Source organism: Epinephelus lanceolatus, chromosome 23 (genome assembly GCF_041903045.1).
Source record: "Epinephelus lanceolatus isolate andai-2023 chromosome 23, ASM4190304v1, whole genome shotgun sequence".
Classification (NCBI taxonomy): Eukaryota; Metazoa; Chordata; class Actinopteri; order Perciformes; family Serranidae; genus Epinephelus; species Epinephelus lanceolatus.
In genome coordinates this window covers 16,483,556-16,501,834 of record NC_135756.1, presented here as the reverse complement: position 1 = coordinate 16,501,834, position 18,279 = coordinate 16,483,556, and the positions used below count along the sequence as shown (strand labels likewise).

General features: G+C 40.4%; 1 long non-coding RNA gene across 1 annotated transcript in view; it reads left to right on the top strand.

Moving 5' to 3' along the window:
- Nucleotides 1-240: 240 nt before the first annotated feature.
- Nucleotides 241-18,279, top strand: part of LOC144461804 (uncharacterized) — a 145,969-nt gene continuing 127,930 nt past the window's right edge. Inside the window, exons 1-4 of the long non-coding RNA XR_013490429.1 lie at nucleotides 241-362; nucleotides 489-553; nucleotides 2,270-2,333; nucleotides 2,546-2,625. This is a non-coding gene — a long non-coding RNA (uncharacterized LOC144461804). The remainder of the gene's footprint in view (nucleotides 363-488; nucleotides 554-2,269; nucleotides 2,334-2,545; nucleotides 2,626-18,279) is intronic.

Genomic DNA, 18,279 nt, shown 5'->3' with positions numbered 1-18,279 from the left:
GAAAGTCCAATATCACAAATGTATAAAACAATCTGTGCAGCATACGACACCCTCTGTCATATCTCCCTCGCCACTGATAAAGATAAAATAAAAATAAATAAATAAAAATAAATGGGAAACAACTGAATAAACCGTAGAAAGAGAAACAGAGGAGGGATCACTCTCACAGGGTGGACAGACGTGCAGTACATGTCGTAGCTATAATTTCCGACAGTCCTTGAACGCCACGTAAGACCTGCCATACCACGCCCCTTTCTACTGAGACACTGAACTCAAATGAAGCGCCGTTAGGTTGCTCTGAAAAGTTTGGTCCCTTGACAGGCGACAAACACGAAGTTAAAACATCAGAAACAACAGTCGGGGTCAGTTATGTGTCATAAGTGTTAAAAACAGTTCATATTACTCTGTGAAAACGTCACAGAAGAGAGCAACTGACTGCTGACCAACATGAACTCCCCCAAATTAACGGTAACTTTTTCTCCAATTAGCAACACCTGTGGCACTCAGGCATACTGGGATACTCACTACATGAACCTGTCGTTCCCCCCAAGAGGTTAGTATAATTTATATTTAAAAACATTATTCAGCAGTGACACATTTAATAACGTTAGATTATTTAACGTTAAATCTGAACAACAGTTTCACAGTCCGTCTAATGAGACCTAGCTAGACTCGTACAGATTGAATATGTAAGAGCTAACATGTAGCACTGCTAGCTACATCGAGCTAGCTAAAGCTAACTCGGTGCAACAGGCCCGCACTAAATCTTGCTTTTATTGGGCTTTTAATGTTTAGTATGTTTTTGAAAATGTTTTAAAGAGACTTTGTGGTCATTTTGGAAGCTGCAGTGTGTTATACTGCATTTCATACAGAGAGGTGTTTCTGCAATTTAGCTTATTTAGCTCAATGATACTCAACCAGGGGTCTGGGGATCCTCAGGGATCCTTGAAGGGGATCCAGTATTTTTACCTCTTCATTCACCAAAGAATGAACCCAATGTGAGTAAGAGTTATAAAAGTGACTATTCTGATCATAAGTTTAACAGCTTCCTCACAAATACCTGATTGTGAATCAGGTTATGGAGGTGTCCTTAACAATTATTTATAAATATTGATCTGACACTGTTTTACACCTTTTTTTGGCATTGTTCTCACACCAAGAAATTGTGGAAGGACTGTTGCAGATTTATCATGGACCATATCTCTAAAGACTTTACATTATTATGGGACAATGTGGTGTTTGGTTTCCTCAAGTATCCTAAAAAGAAGATAAAACTTTTTAATAATTCATTTGGTAATGATTCTGGCAAAGCATTTTATCCATAAATGTAAGTTTAGCAATAATAAACTTCATATTGATGTTTTTCTGAAGAATGTTGAACACTACATGAAGGCCGCTCCTTGATATCTGTATGTGTTAAAATATCTTTGTGTAATCCCCCAGGCTCTCTGTTATTGTTGTTTGCATACTCTCAACTGTGTACTATGGTTACCTCCTTAGTTGTTTACCAAAGGGCTACAACTAATGATTACTTTCATCATTGATTAGTGTGCCCTTTGTGATCTTGATTAATTGATTGAGTAGTTTCCCAGGGCTTAAAGTGATATATTCAAATGGCATGTTTTATTAGACTAACAGTCCAAAACTCCAAAGCAATTAAGATTATTATACAGTATGAAAAAGAAATGCATAAAAATCTCACATTTAAAAAGAATTGAAACCAGCAAATGTTTGGCGTCTTTCTTTTTGGCTTCTTTTTTTGCATAAGAAAGAGTAAAAAACAAATACTCTTATCTAAATAGATGCCAATGGATTTTCTATTCATCTGTTAATCTGCATCTTTTTGCAGCGCTGGTTGACAACTATAGAATTTAGGTGTTAAGCATAACAAGAAAAATCTCTTCGCATGGAGGTCCCTGAAGCAAAATCTTATCATATGGGACTCAGCAACCTAATGTCAATTTAGGGGTCCTTGACACAATAAAGGTAGGGAACTACTGATTTAGCCTACTCTCATTGAAATTAATGAGGTGGGCAAAATAATAGAAACACCTCCAGCCTCCAAAATGCTCAGAAAGTTAAACACCTCTGTGAAACACTTTAGAAATTATAACCTTAACGAAGATAGGATTTATTGCAGGACTGTTGTATTATCTAGGTGAACCTAATAAAGTGGCCACTGAGTGTATATTATGATAGTAATCTTAGAGAGACAATCATGAAAGTTGACCAGACTGTTTTTTTAAGGGGCTCTTATTTTCTCTTATAGCTCAACATGCTTGAGATCCAAAGCGGCTGCTACATGTGAAAGGGATGTCAAAGAAATTTGGAAGGTAAAAGTCTCCAGTCTCATTACTACTTAATTGTTACTCTATAATTTCTAACAGCACTTGAAGGTAATGTGTCTGTGTTTCAGTATAAATGAAGGACTAAAATGATCCATGACATGGGCCATTTTGGTCTGTATTGGTGGCAACATTATAACTTAAAAGTTTACTGGACTGCCTTGATGGTATAAGCCTCACCCACTTTGTACTCCAAACAGGTATAAGGACATCAGGTGAGACTGACGGTGATGCTACAAGGTGACCGCTTCATGGGAAAGCCAGCTGAAAGAAGAAAAAGGTAAGTGTCTGATGATTTTATACCTTTACTTTGTATTGTATTCTGACTGTAGTATAAACCGTCTTAGAAGTTTTAATGCTCCTGCGGCACATCGGAGACCAGCATACACAACTTGACACACACCTCAAGGGGGCAGCGTTGCATCACAAATCACTACTTGGAACTCAGCCTTCTCAAGTTTGTTGTAACAGGAGATGGCAGTGAGGCATCATTGATGCAGCTCTCTGCAGGTGCCCTGGCATGCATTCAAAATGATGGATGTTTTACATTAGTGTGTGGTGACAGCAGCTTATGTTTGTGCCTCACTAAATGTCAGCCAGTATCATATTCAAAAATCTGGCAGGAGAGACGCAGAGTGTGACTCCACATTTTACAGCTCCCATACTGTGTAACTGACCTTCACACTACACCATCTCACTGTAATGCCTCTGTCTTTGCTTTCAACATCTGCAGACAGGTTGCTACAATATCAGTACAGTATCAGTGTCTCCTAATCCTACATGTTCGACAAACTATTGTCAGAAACAGATGGGTATTTACACTGTTGCATATGGAACCATCTTGAGAGTTTACAATGAATTTGTTGAGCTGTCTTTGGTTATTTGGTTCATCCTGCCTTTATATTTGGCTTTCTGACTCTTGTGACCATTTAAGGATTAAATGCATCGGTAACTAGCTTGCACTCTGGTCTGCAGTTCATCTTTGCAAAGTTGTAGCTACTTACAAGGTGCTGATTTCGCATTCATTTGATTTATTTCTCAAGGGCACTGCAGTGGAAAAGCATTTCTGTTAGGTAGGTGATGGTGTGACGTAGATTGAGCGAAAAGCTGGCGAGTGTTAATGAACCAAGGTTCTATTATTTGGTCCTATTCTGCTTTCTCTTCCATGGACTGTGGTTGGGTATAGATAAGGCTCACAGCCTGGGGGTGTGGAATCAATAACGGATGTAATTGGTGAGGTGGAAGTGAGGATAATTGAAGGTAATTGTGTGGACGGTCGCAAGCCTTGGAGAGAGGTCAAGACAAGAGCAGTAGAAGAGGAGTAGAAGGTGGAGGGGATGGGGAAAGGAAATGAATCTTTAGTTTTCCTGTACCTACTGTAAATAACATCGCCATGGTACCAAAGTCTGTCTTGTGGTTTAGCTGCAACTAGATAATATTTTAGGTAAAATACAAGATTGATCATCTAACTCACAAAATGCAAAGAAGTAATCATCTTTCCTTAAACTCATGGGGTTATCTCTGGGTCAGGTAAGCGAAGCCAATGTGGAAGTGCTTCAGTTGTGCATTCTTTATAATGGCCAGCAGGGGGCGACTCCACTGGTTGTAAGAAGTCTGATTGGATACAAGCCCATGAGAAACAGACCCTTCTTCTCACTCAATTTAATACCTCAGTAAACATTTTCCTATTGAGTTTGTGGTGTCAATCATTAGTTTGAAGTCTTCTTTAATACAGCATAATGGTTTCATTTAGAGTAAAACAAATGATAAACCAGGGCATGCTATAGGTTGTGGCTCCCTTGTGATTGACAAGTCGCTACCACAGTGTTGTCCTCAGGTTCTTAGTCAGATCCACCTCTTGCTACTCCACAGCTCCACTTCCTGTCTAAATATGGTCACTCCCCCCCCCCCAAACAAAAAAAAAAAAAAAAAAGATGATGGCGACGGCAAAAATGCCAAACACAGGGCTTCAAAACGGTATTCCACAAACCAATGGGTGATGTCATGGTGGCTACGTCCATTCCTTTTATTGTCTGTGCTTAAATCACATAAGTTTATTGTATTTGTTGAAGTAAAGTTCCGGTGTTGCATTACTTCTTTACCTTGAACGAGTTGAAATTTAACAGAAAAATAAGCAGTGATGGATATACAGTTATTAAGCTAAATCTTTTGCTTTCTCAGTCCCCTAAGTATTAAGCAGTATAGACCAGCTGGGTTGGTAAACACAAGCATACTGTGTACAGTTTACAGATGTCTCATCACGTATATTCTGAATTTCAAAGTTCAAACTTTAGTAAAAAAGAGTTGGTACCATTTGGAGCTGCAGGTGTTGCCCTGTGCTACATTAATTTAAAAACAGGTCTTAAGTTTGTTATTCCATCTGTATGTAGTCTCTTGGGTTCCCAGTTCATTTTAAGCCCTTAATGTTTTTCATAACACCTTCAGTCACTTTTAAAAAGTTTCTGCATGCCAGAAAGTCATGTGGCCTTTGCATTTATGCATGTTGTTTTTCCATCTCATGATGACCACAGCAATGTTACTGTGCTGCTGGCCTCCAGTGAGTTACATGGTAGTAATTGTTGGGTAACTGCCTTGCTTAAAAGCACCTCAACAGTGGTGCATATGGGAGTGAGTGCTCAGTTTAATGCTTTCACCTCTTTGTCCATATCATTTTAGCCAGACACGATCGAAACTACTAAGTGTTTAGATTTCTAGCCACCAGGGTGCAACAGCTTAGAGTCAAAGTGTGGGTGTTAACAGTAACTGGCACACTCAGCGCTCCTTTGGTAATGTGAACCTGCCTTGGATCAACTGAGTGATCAAGGAGCACAAAGAATACTGATGAAGTAAATTTTCTTGATTATCAAATATATTCCTCTCCCCAGGGTTGTTGGACTTTCCAGGGTTCATACGTTGGGTCTAACAGGTGAAGTATTCTGCATGATCAGCAGGGGACACTGTAGCACCATGCATCGAGCCAAAACTAAAGTGCTGTCGAAACTTTATTGCTGCTCTGCAGAGTCATGCCCACTGAATGATATGACACATTCATTCATATTTCACTCTGAGAACATTCAGAGATTACTTCCATCTAGTATCCGGGAGCAAAATTAATCCAAGATCTATGCTATGTTATCTTTCTGTGGATTATATCGAGTTTAGGGGTGTATTTTGGAGTTGAATTTACTTCCACTTGCGGAAAATAAATTTATTTTGTGTAAGCAATGAATAAATGAAAGGATTTATCTAGTGTAACCTTGAAAGTACAAAATACATTGTGGTATTGTACTATATGAAAATAACATTGCAACAACAGTACAGCTTTCTTTGACTTTACAGTGCTCATTAAGGCTGTTTTTCATTGCTTCACTTAAAATTGGAAATGCAAGAAATCAAATTTGACCCTGCCGAAAGGGCTGAGCGCACTTTGTAGAATTTTGTGTATGCCCAACGATTTTAGAGCCTGATCAATACTGGGTTTTTAGGACTGACACCAAAGTTTGTAAAAATGCTGTACCTCAAATTATTTGCTCAAATGGGCTCCTGTGATGGGTTACTTTACCAAGTCAGCTGCACAGACTATGCCATGATGGAATGGTCTCTTAATTACCTAAGTACTGTCTTGAGCAAAGACTGTTAATGTGATTTCTTTTCATTTTTAGATTTTTTTTGCATATTGATTGATATATCAATCAATTTATTTATTCAGTCTTAGGACCTGTACACATACCGTGTTTTTTGTGCCTTGAAATCCATTGTTTTAAATATATGTCTCACTCAAAAGTGAGAGCGACACTGTCGTGGCATGCAAGTGTTCTCAAGTGCCCATTTTCAGGGCACGATGTCCGCGCTTTTGAAATGAAGCAACGTGCAGCACATGTCAAGTGATGAGTAACAACCAATCACAGCCAACAGGCATCTTTCCACTATTCAGAGAATATCAGTTCATGGTAAATATGAAGGGGACGTTTTAATACACACTTGAAAAACAACACCTAGAAGAAGACCAGTTACGTACTCGGCCTTTCTGGTACATAGGATATGATGCGATGCCGGTTGTGGTTGCTTAGCAACGCCAGGCACAACCTGCCCCATCCTTGAAAGCTGGCAGAGAGTAGGCACAAGAGTAGCACCAATGCCTGACCTCTTGTTGCCCAGGCAGTAGAAGATGCGGCATGTGTCCCAGCCCAGAGGCACTATCTTCATTTGGGATCCTTGTGGCCTGAGGGTAGAAGCTCTTCCTGAGCCTCTCAGTGCTGGCTTGGTGTAACTGGTACCTTCTTCCTGACCTCAATGGGGAGCAAAGGCCATTATCTGAGTGACTTAGATCTTTAATGATTCTTCTGGTCTTATTCTTGTGGCGCCTGGTGTAAACATCCTTTAGGCGGGTTAGAGCAGCGCTTATTGTATTTTCAGATCAACAAAGCACGCTTTGTTGGTTCTTGCAGTCCTGTTTGGTGCCGTTTCGGTACCAGGCTGTGATGTCAGTCAGGATGCTGCAGATGGTTTAGGAGTAGAAATTTCGTACTGTTTGAGGGGATACCCAGAATTTCCTCAGGCGTCAAAGGTTAAACATTCTCTGTCTTGCTCTTCTCACCACTGAGTCAGTATGCAGAGCCCAGGTCAGGCCTTCGGTGATGTGGACGCCAAGATACTTGAAGCTGTCTGAGAACCCATTTATATTAAAGGGGGCGTAGTTCCTTTCCTGCTTCATCTCAAAGTCAGGAGTAGGTTGTTGTCTTGACACCAGTGAGTCAGCTCCTCTAATTCTTTCAGGTTGGCCTTTCTGTGATCAGGAAACTTGATGATGGTGTTGGAGTTGAAAGTGGCTACATATATAGTCACCAATACTCAATTCATCAACTTGGTATCATAGTCTAGATGTTTGTATTTTATGTTTTAGGCTTTACTAATTGTCTTATACCCTACAAAGACCAGATAAGCATTTCTAAGAGAGCACAAAGACTCTGTCGGTGAATGGGAGCAGTGGTTGGATTGACAAATTAAAGCGTGAGAAATTTTATGTGAGTAGGTGTGAATGCCTTGATACAACATCAATCACCTGCTTTGATGTCGCAGCCAGGGGTTTCCAGGTGATCACACAACTTCACAGCCCTCCTGTCATTGGGTGGCTCAGATGAAGCCGCTGCAGCATTCCTTGAAACAGCAATCCAACTCCCTGGAGGGTTTGGTGAAAGATGTCGTCAGTGATGAATGTTTGTTTTTTTTTTTTCCAGTTTGACCAGATATTAGATTGGTAGTACTCATGTTATGGCTCTGTAATTTACCATTCAGTTGTACGGGGATGTGAATAGATGGAGAGCATTTAAAGTAACTCACACACATGAAAATCAATGGGTCACTTGGTATTGATTCCATATTGTGGCTCTAGTTTTCGGTGTTTACCTGCTGCAAGATGCATGTTTCTCCATGTTTCAATCTCACTCTAACCATCTGCTCTGCCGCTCTCCTCCACTCTCCCTCTATCGTGTCTTGTAAAGTGTTATCTGTCCTTTCACTATCAGCAGTGTTTTTTAAGCACAATGCTTCAAAACAGAGTAAATGCAAGAATTTGAAAGAGAGTGAGTTCACCACTGTATATGAGTTGGGAAGAAAGGCGGGAGAGCAGTGTTTTCATTACAGATAATCAAGTCAAGGTTTTGCTTTTATTCTCCAAGCACAGCCTGTTGTCAATAGAAACAGGAGTGCAGAGAGGAAGATAATAAAGGACAAGAAAAACAGGTTGACGGGAAAAACAAGCAGGAATTGTAAAGGGAAGACAGAATGAAACAGCTATCAGTGAGCTGTCTCTCTGTCAAGTGTCTGTCTCTTTCCCCCTTCACGATGTGTTCCCATGCCTAATTGGAAATGCAGTGTAGGTAATGAACCTGTTTATAGACTCATTATTACAATATTCAGCATTAGCATAAGGTATTGTGGACATCCAGGTTGAGAGCTGTGCTGAGGAGAATAGGAGAAAATGAAATACAAAAAGAAGGACAATTGAGAATTATGGAAGGGAAAATATCATTGTCATCAAAGTGCATACTTTGATGTAAAAAGATATGTCGCAGGTGTACTTTGATGTCTCTTCACACATGGTGATTGTTGTGACCAAGATAATTGGGCCCCTGTCGGCTTGTGTTGTGCCATGAATGCTCATTAAACACCTGCCAAACAGGGGAGTATAGCCTCGTAAAGCCAGGCTGCTGTACATCTTGCAAGCTCAGTTTTTTACTGCAAGGTTGAACATCATGAGCACAGCAGAAATTGTGAGCCAGTGTTGTGAGGCTAGGCCTAGCAAGACGCCTTGTAAAAGTAACCACTAGCTCTCAAGAAAGGTGACATTTCAACTGCAAGGACGGACAACTGTAGATAAAATATACACAAGAAGATGTGAGAGTTTATCTTCAGGCCTCACTCTCTGTTGTGTGCTGAGTTGCAGCAGTGACATGGTCAGATTACTAGATGATGGGGTTTTATGGTTACACCCTGACTAGCCAGAAACTCTTTTGGATAGCAAAGAAGAGGTGGGGATGGAACTAGTAGTGGTGGGAATCACCAGAGGCTCCATGATAAGATACTATGACGATATTTGAGTAACAATACAATATATATAATTCATTAGTTGAAGCCGTAATTGCGTTTTATCTATACTCTACACTCTCTACACCCACGACTGCACCCCCACCCACTGAAGCAATGCCATCATTAAGTTTACAGATGACACGACCATGGTGGGACTCATCTCAGGAGGAGATGAGACTGCATACAGGGAGGAAGTCCAGCGGTTGTCAGTATGGTGTGCAGAAAACAACCTGATCCTTACACCTCAGAGACCAAAGAGTTGATTGTGGATTTCAGGAGAAATAAACTGGACATTCATCCAATCTGCATAAACACAGACAGTGTGGAGAGGGTCTCAGACTTCAGGTTGACTTGGACTGCAATTTTTTTTTTTATATATACTTTATTAATCTCCCTGAAGGGAAATTCAATTTTTTCACTCCGTTGTCATTAACACACAGGTCTGAAAGATACACGCATGCACAAACAGGACCTATACATGCACAAAGTGGAGAGATGTCAGAGTGAGGGGGCTGCCTTGGTCAGGCGCCCTGAGCAGTTGCGGGGTTCGGTGTCTTGCTCAAGCAAGCCCAGGAGGTGAACTGGCACCTCTCCAGTCACCAGTCCACGCTCCATATTTGGTCCGGACAGGGACTTGAACCAGCGGCCCTCCGGTTCCCAACCCAAGTCCCTATGGACTGAGCTACTGCCGCCCAAACACTACTGCACTTCTGAAAAAGGCTCAACAGAGACTGTACTTCCTGAGGATCCTCAGGGAAAACAACTTGACAGAGAGACTGTTGGTGTCATTCTACAACTGCTCCATCCAGTCAGTGCTGAGCTACGGCATCACGCTGTGGTATGCCAGCTGCACTGCTGCTGAGAGGAAAGCGCTCCAGAGGGTCATCAACACCGCCCAGAAACTCACTGGATGCCCTCTTCCTTCTCTGGAGGACATTTACAACACCCACTGCCTCAGGAGAGCCCAAAGCATCCTCAAAGACCCTTCCCACCCTGGTCACCGTCTGTTTGAGCTGTTACCCTCAGGGAGACGTTACAGGACAATCAAATCAAAAACCAATAGACTGAAAAACAGCTTCTACCCCAGAGCTGTTATCGCACTGAACTATGCACAAACCTGAAATAACTTGAACATTTAATTCTGGCATCTTCTGCTGGCTGGTGCAATAAATCCTGTTGTTCAATATTTATCATGTGCAGTGTCTATCGTGTGTGTGTGTGTGTGTGTGTGTGAGTGTACAGCTTTACATAGTATAGTTGTATACTAAGCAGCATAGCTTTTTTTTTTAACTTTACAGTTTTAAACTTTTTCTTTTGTATTCATTTAACTTATATTGTGCCTGTTGGTTATCTTGTTTGTTCTCATTTGCTGTTTGTCTTTAGTATCCTTTAAATAGCACTGAATCTGAGAGCTCTACCTCAATTTCCTTGTACTTGTGCAATAACAATAAAGATATTGTGATTCTGATTCTGATCATCTTTTTGCAGCCGAAAATTATGTCCCATATGTAACATCTGTGTAATCTAATAAGATAAAGTTTTCAATCTGTCCATCTCACCTCAATTGTTTTATGTCTCCACGCTGGCAGTAGCAGTGGCCGAAGGCATTATGTTTTCAGGTTGTATCTACCATTCTTGCGAACGCGATATCTCAAGAACGCCTTGAGGGAATTCAAATTTAATTCAAAATCTTCAAATGTAGCATAAATGTCCACTTGGACTCCAGGATGAACTGATTTGATTATAGTGGTCATAGATCAAAGGACCAGGTCACTATGACCTTGTGTCCATCTCATTCTCGTAAACGCAACATCTCAAGAAGGCCTTTAGGGAGTTTCGGTTGTCGAAGGTCATAGGTCAAGGTCTCTGTGACCTTACAAAACATATTTTTGGCAATTACTCAAGAATTCATATGCTAATAATGACAGCATTTGACACAAATGTTTCATAGGATAAAATGATGAAGTGCTGACATTTTGTACCCAAAAGGTCAAAGGTCAACTTCACTGTGACATCATAATGTTATGCAGAAAAACTTTTCAGGCCATTACTCAGCATCATATCTCAGAAACAGAAGGGGAGACTTTTGGTCAAGTGCAACTTGACTGGTGTGCGAAGGCATACAATTGCGTGGCAGCAATTTCAGTAGCAGTAAAATGTATCTAGTTGACTGAAAATTGTTGCAATAGATTTTTTTATTCAAGTAGTCCATTCAAAGTTTAATTTATATTTGCAATAATCATTTATGTAACAAAAAAAAGTCAGTACTTGCTATCTGTGTATTGATACAATATTGCCACGCAAAAAATTACGATACTATGCTGTATCAATTTTCCCCCACCTAAGTACCACTGGCATCGATAATCTCTTTTTCAAGACAGACCTGGCCAAGACAACAGCATAAAAGAGTTTCAGACAAACAAAAATAACCACAAAAAACCCCATTGAAGATACACATTAACATTACAAAATATAAAATACCTATGCATAATGTATCATGTGGCTCATTCACCCTTGGACTTGTGAGGGCTTTAAAATTGGGCAGAGTGACCAGTGCTCTTAGCTGCAATGATTTATTGATTAATTGTCAACTAGGAAATGAATCGCCAACTAATTTGATCATCAGTTCATCAGTTTGAGTAATATTTGAAGGAAAAAGTGAAAATTCTCTGATCCCTGCTTTTTAAATGTGAATATTTCCAGGTTTATTTGCTTTTCTATGAGAGTAAACTAATTATCTTTGGGTTGTGGACAAAACAAGACATTTGAGGACATCATTTGGAGCTTTTTTCACCATTTTGTGACATTTTTTAGCCAAAACAACTAATCAGTTAATCGAGAAAATAATTGCCAAATCATTCTGCGTTGAAAATAACAGTTAGTTGCAGCCCTAACAGGAGCAATCTGCTTCCAACTGAAACTGTCTTTAACCATATTGCAGGTGGTAGTTGTGTACCCTGGCATCACATCTGCATAATCACAAATCTCCTAAGCTTCGTCATTACATTTCCAACCCAACCAGTAAGATTTTTCACTTGCTGCAGGAGCCTGGTAAGCCTAGTTGAAATTCCATTTACGCAATAAATACTCAGTATGAAATTCTATTAGTTACAAACTGTGCACTAACACCATGACCTTAATTCTTGTCAAGCTGTAATATAAAACACAGTAATAGATTCACCTGTTTTAACCCATGGTTAAATGCTTGGAAGAAGTGCATATTTTGATGCCGGTGACTCACTCTGTCATACTTAATGGCACAGTGTTTTCTCTTGGATTTAATGAGCTTCATTATGTTCTGACTCCTCTGAGTTTGAGGTGTTTTTTTCCAGTGCTAATTCAGTAACAGGGACTGCAGAGTGGAACATCACCATAAAGCGTTGTTAGATTCTCCAGGATCATGTGTATGGTCCACATGTCGTATCTCACCATGTTTCGATGCAGTTTAGCACTTTACTCCACACTTACTTGACAGGACAACTTTTGCCATCAAAGTAGTCTTTCTTGTGTTTATGGCATCTCCCGAGCTATTTTTCCTTACAGTCAAATCTGCTTCACACCACAACCAGTGGCATTATCTCAGCCAAGATTCCCTGATGCTGATCCATTTGAAGCTGGAGAAAAAGAGCTGATGGGAGACGAAAAGTAACTCTGTTTTTAAAGGCCAGCCACTTTCACTGTGTGTATATGTGTGTGTGCTGTCCTTTCTCTAATTGACCAGCTGTGGCTACGTGTTCTGCCTCCTTAAAACCCCCATTGATCTCATGGCCGTTTCACAACAGGCCTTATTGCTTTGCTTGTACTCTCCGTTCCAGCCGTCCGTAACGCCTCTGAAGAGGAGAGAAGGAAACGGTGGGGACTGTGATTGCAGAGTGAGTGAGAATAGAAGAATTTCAGCGTGAGAGAGGAGCAAGTGGAGGGGAGAGATGGATGGAGAGGAAAATATTGAAGGAAGCAGAAAGTCAGCTGGGGAATAGATGATCAGGAAGGGCGAGATGTTTTTATGAATCCCAGTCCCTTATGAAAACAATTTATAGTGTAGATTAAATGTGATTATATAGTCTTGCTCAGGAACCTGCTTGATACAGTGCGCATGAATCAATAAATCGATACTGGCACAAATGAATTGCGAAAGATTTCCAATGATAAAAGCAGCATGCAGAAAAGTGTCTCACAGTTTGCAGTTATTAAAATGTAAATGTACCCACATTTCTTGAATGTCAAATTCAGTGACAGTAATATAGGCTAAGTGGAGTACATTAATGTGCCCTCATCTAAAATATATAATTTAGAGCTGTCTAGGTGTCAAGTAGTCTGAAGTGCGTGTAACATAAGCTCATGGTCTGGGTTCGAATCTGGCCAAGAACCTTTTTGTCACTCCTCTCACTTTCAACTTCTTTGAGTCTTCTAAAAGCAAAAATCTTTCAAAACAAATAAAACTGTAATTGGCTTTAGCTGTGGGCTAAGGTCACCGAATGTGGTACTTTCAAACTTGGCTGGCTTTGAGTGCAGCTTAAGCACATTTTCAAGGAGAAAAACTTGGGAAAGTCTCGGTTAACAGAATTCCATCTGCTTTCTAGTCGATGCAAAGGTGGAACCGTGCCAAACATCCCACACCCCTGAGTTCCTCTTGCTCTCTAATATTATACGAACTTTGACCTTTCTTCCTCCAGGACTCTTCTTCGGGGTTGTGGGCCAGGGTCAAGGCCATTAAACCTGGCTTAATAAGCTGCTGAGCCCCCCTCTGCCCACCCCCACAGGTCCATGGGAGGCCTGAAGGTACAGAGTCAGCAAAGTCAGAGTCTGGTCCTGTCAGCAACCTTCAGATATGGTTTGAACAATGTGTCTCTGTGGCACCTTTATCTTCAAAATGATACATGCTGATCCCTACTGATGTGCAGTCATGTACTTGAAGCAACTTTTTTTTTTTTTTTTTTTTTTTGGTATATTTGTGATAATCATGTGAATTTTTGTATTTTTGTACTGGCATATTTGCCACTTTTTTGTAGCAGTTGCCATCAGCCCCTTCGCACTGCCTGTTAAAGGCAGGAATGTCTTGCCGAATATTCCACCTTGCTGTTCTTTATAAACGTTACAATCGCAGAATAGCGGGGTATTTTTTTCTTCTTTAAGCTGCAAGTGGCGGGGCGTCGGTGGCTTAAGGCCAAAACACACCAGCGCCGTACGACGCGCGTCAAAACAGCCGCCCCCATTATTTTCTATTTACAAACCCACACTGGCGGCGGCTCGACAAGCGTCGACTTGCCTCACCGCAGCACTTTACGCTGTTGTCCTATTTTTCCAGCGTCGCCGCCCTTGAAAAAGCGCTATTTTGTACTTCCCAACTCCCGCGGACTGGATTGTGCAATAGAAATCATATGCCATCATATGACGCCGCCGGTGTGTTTTGGCCTTAAGTGGTAGAACAGGTGCCCCATGTACAAGGCTGTTGCCGCAGCGGCCCAAGTTCGAGTCCAGCCTGTGGCCCTTTGCTGCATGTTATCCCCCCCTCTCTCTCTCTCTCCCCTTTTCACACTTGGCTGTCCTATCCATTAAAGGCAAAAATGCCCAAAAACATATCTAAAAAAAAAAAAAAAAAAGCTGCCAATGGAGGTAGTAACAGAACCAAATTGACATCTGTGGGAAAAGGACAACCGGCAGGACGTAACCATTGAGGTTTTACGTTTTGACGTGTTGTGTGTGTGATTTTTAAAAAGCAGCTGACAGCAGTTAGCAGCTAACTCAAAGAAGAACAGCTGCCGAAAATGTCTGCAAACTGGGAAGACAGCGAGGTCTTGGAGCTTCTCATGCTGCGTTCACATGGAATCAGGCAAATTGCAGATGGAAAACACCTTTTTGATGGCATGGAAAAACAAAACAGTCCAACCTAAGGGCAGGATGGTAAAGCTAAACATGCATGAAAATATGTTGCGATGGTGATGCCATATTGTTAACAAAAAATGGAATAAAATATATTACATAAAATTATTTCATGTACATATTTTATGTAATTATTTTAGTAATGTCCAGTAATTGTCCAGATGGCATGACATCCATGTTATGTATCACAGTTGACAATTATGGAATGCTAGCATGCTATCTAAAACCACACACTGGGGCAGCATTATGCCGCCGTATGTAAAAAAGTAAAGGCAACATAATAAAGGGACTTTCTAGTAGTGCAATCTCTATTTAAATATGGTTATTGATATGTATAGACAGCACAGGAATTTCAAGAAAAAAACGTGTTGAGTGTGTAAGAAAAAAGTATTCTAATTGAAGAACCACTTATACAAGCATGTTGAACACTGCAGCCGTATCAACACTTACAGTAATTCATAGGATTTCTACTCAGTCATTCTAGCTTCTCTGATGACACTAGAGATTTGTTATCTTTCTCATCTTGGTTTGCACTGCAGACGGCATATTTTGCACATCGTCCTTGTCTGAGTCTCATTTCTTTTAGGATATCAACACTTGAGCATAATTGATATTTGACCCATTTGTGCAAATAAGATTGGAGTTCAGGGTGATTTGCATTAATCTTTTTAGTTCTGCTAGTTTTCAGGGATGGGTCTTAACATGTTACAAATAATAAACGAGTAGAAAAGTATTCTATTCTTTACTTGAGCTATTTTTGAGCCAGTAGTCTACTTTTTTTTCATACCTCCATTACAGCGTACCTGCTCTAAATGTGGGGATTGAGTGTAGGATGGGGACGTGTGCGAGGAGCTCCTCGACTGTAGATGCCAAGTTGCCAGCTGGCTGGGAGAAAAAGAAACACCACCTGTCTTTTGACTACGATGCAATGATGACAGAGCAAAACCCAGAACAAGAGGCAGCTTCTAGCAATACCTGGCCACATCTAGCCACACTTTTTATACCAAAATCTAAAAAACAATTACATGTTGAAGTGCTTGCTGTGCCTCTTGAGATCTTTGCTTTTAAAGACTCCTCTTTTATCCTCCACAGGCACATTCCAGTAAGTCGTATGCAAAGTTGTACGTTGATTTTTGGGAGTAATTATACTTTTACTTGAGTATAGATTTGCAGTACTCTACCCACCACTGCTGATTGTTTATTCTTTCCTTTTCATGCCAGTCATGGCACTTGTGTGTTGTGTGTATGCCAGCAAACAGATGCCAAGATGGCAGCATTGTACAACCTGCAGCTTAATTGGCTGGATTATGTAAACCAGCCATCAAAGTCAATATCAAATGCAAACCTTCATTATTAAGAAGGGATTTACTGTGATGTGACATCAAGATTGTTTTATCCCCCAGTCCTACCTGTAAGGCAGATGGGGGTTTGGAGAGTTGACAGTATTGGCTAGTCAGTTTGCTTTGGTGCAGACATACGGGTGTGTTGTGCATCTGTGTGTGTGAGAATGTGTCTCATTAGCCTGTGCAGACTAACAACACTTCAAAGGTTACTGGTGTGATAGCTTTCTGTTGTGAAAATTATTGTGTTAAATATTATGTTGCAAAAATACACTAAATGTTTACATTTCCCAGCCTCTTGTGTTTATAGATGTTTGAATACACACTTGTATTTGCATCTGTATGTCATTTGTACAGCAGATTCATGGTGCAATAATCCTCATTTGTAGATACGTTGTGTGTCCTGATACGTCAACTGTTCTCTTTTCACTTTATGCTTGTTGTCTGACCAAATAATTTGATGCACTGTAAATTTTGCTGTCACCTGTGTTCTGGAAGCACCTGATCAAAATAGCAATGCAGATGATAAAACCTTGACATGTTTAGCACTGGAGTTTGTTCTACAGTGTCTTACTCTTGCGAGTCAATGCATTTTTAATGTGGACTTATTTTCAACTGAATAATTTAGTGCATGGTCAGCAGCAGGGGTTATCCAGAATCTATCTGATGGGCAGAAAGAGCACAGGAGGTATATCCAGTGCAGGAAGTTTGAACGGACATGAAAATGCATATTGTAGCAGTATGTGTACCAGAGGTTGAGTCTATACAGTCATATACAGTCTATACAGTCATATTTAAGGTCACTCCAATTCTGATGTCGGTTTTCATATCTGCTGTATTTATATCAGTGTCAGAAATTCATTTGGTTGTTGTATAGTTTTTGTCCAAATAGCTCAGTTCTGCATAGGTATTTTAGCCAGTGTTGGCCTTAAATGTAGTTTATTACTGATTTCTCAAAAAAATAATACCAATATGTTACTTATTACTCCCTGCCAACAGTAATTTGTAACACTACTGGTTATATTACTTTTCTGTTACACCCCACAAAATTGGTAATTACGTTCTTTCTCCTCAAAATTCAGACTTCCTATGTGTCTCTGTGTGAATGTCAGGGTAATATCCGTTGAGCACAGCTAAGGCTACATAGCTTGCAAATGATTTTTCTTACCTGCTGGGTTTTCTGTTGCATGTGACTGCAGTTTTCCAAATGATCTGCCTGACAGACGGAGAATCATTTGGGGAGATAGGCAAAATTTCATCCACCACATTTCAAGCCACAAGCTTTTTTAGCTCTTTGTTGGTTGTAGCCTGTAGCTGTGCACAATGTAAATTCAATTTGGGTAGGGGCTACAGCCATCCGCCATGGCCGCAGAGGGCTCACCTTTAGTGGGGTGTATATCCATGAGCTTTACATTGTTGTGCTGTCATTGGTAGTAGGTGATTCAGGCATTTTGAGGTTGTGTTTTTGCAGTGGAAAGAGTAATAGTGCCACTACCTGAATCAACAATGTTCATGTCATCTTTCTTCCCAACAAAATCAAAGTAATGCTAAATTTAAGCATTTCCATCTTCTAGTTAAGCTTGCTGCTATGTGACGTGCATGTGAGACAGTTACAAAAATTAATCTGGGGATGTGAATGATCATTGGATTTCAACTCAGTAGGGGGGGTGACAATAAAAGTATGATTGTAATGACTTATTTGTTTTAGGGGTACCTGTAATATCATTACTGAAATTTTATTAGTAATTCATTAAACTACTCGTTACTGAGAAAAGTAATATTCCACACATTACTAGCAGTGCTTTACTACCAAATACTGGTACAACATAATAGGTGATCTGTTACAGTTTTGGGAGATTCTGGATGGAACCCATATTAAAATGTATTCACCCGCTTTGTATCTGTCTTTTGTCAGTAGGCTTTGGCCCTTTTAAGGGTCCAGTGTGGAGTATTTAGTGGCATCTAGTGGTGAAGTTGCAAAACTGGAACTTCTCCTATTTGGCAAGTGTGGAGGAGAACTAAGGGTGACTATTGTGAAAATGTGATGGCCCTATTTAAAGCCAGTGTTTGATTTGTCTGTATTGGCTCTTGTTGGCGGAGTTCGTGGTAGAGGACCCGCTCCGTAT